Source organism: Merops nubicus, unplaced genomic scaffold (genome assembly GCF_000691845.1).
Source record: "Merops nubicus isolate BGI_N331 unplaced genomic scaffold, ASM69184v1 scaffold42470, whole genome shotgun sequence".
Taxonomy (NCBI): Eukaryota; Metazoa; Chordata; class Aves; order Coraciiformes; family Meropidae; genus Merops; species Merops nubicus.
In genome coordinates, this window is record NW_008584323.1 from 1 (window position 1) to 253 (window position 253).

Consider the following 253-nt stretch of genomic DNA (forward strand, 5'->3'; position numbering starts at 1 on the left):
GCAGGTATCTCTTGCCAGCTGGTTGCGGTGGGGAGGAGTAGGCTCGCAGAGATAAATGGCCTTCAGACCTTTGTTCTGAGATAATCTCGTTCATTCTGGTAGCACGTTCTAGGAAGAGTTCTGTACTTTCAGGAAGGCGTTTTGCGAAGACGTGGTGGCAAGAGACGCATAGCGTGCACGGTGTATGCCTGCTACTTTTTCTAACCTGAGGCTCTTGTGGCCCGTTATGAAAGGAAGCGGCTACTTATACTCG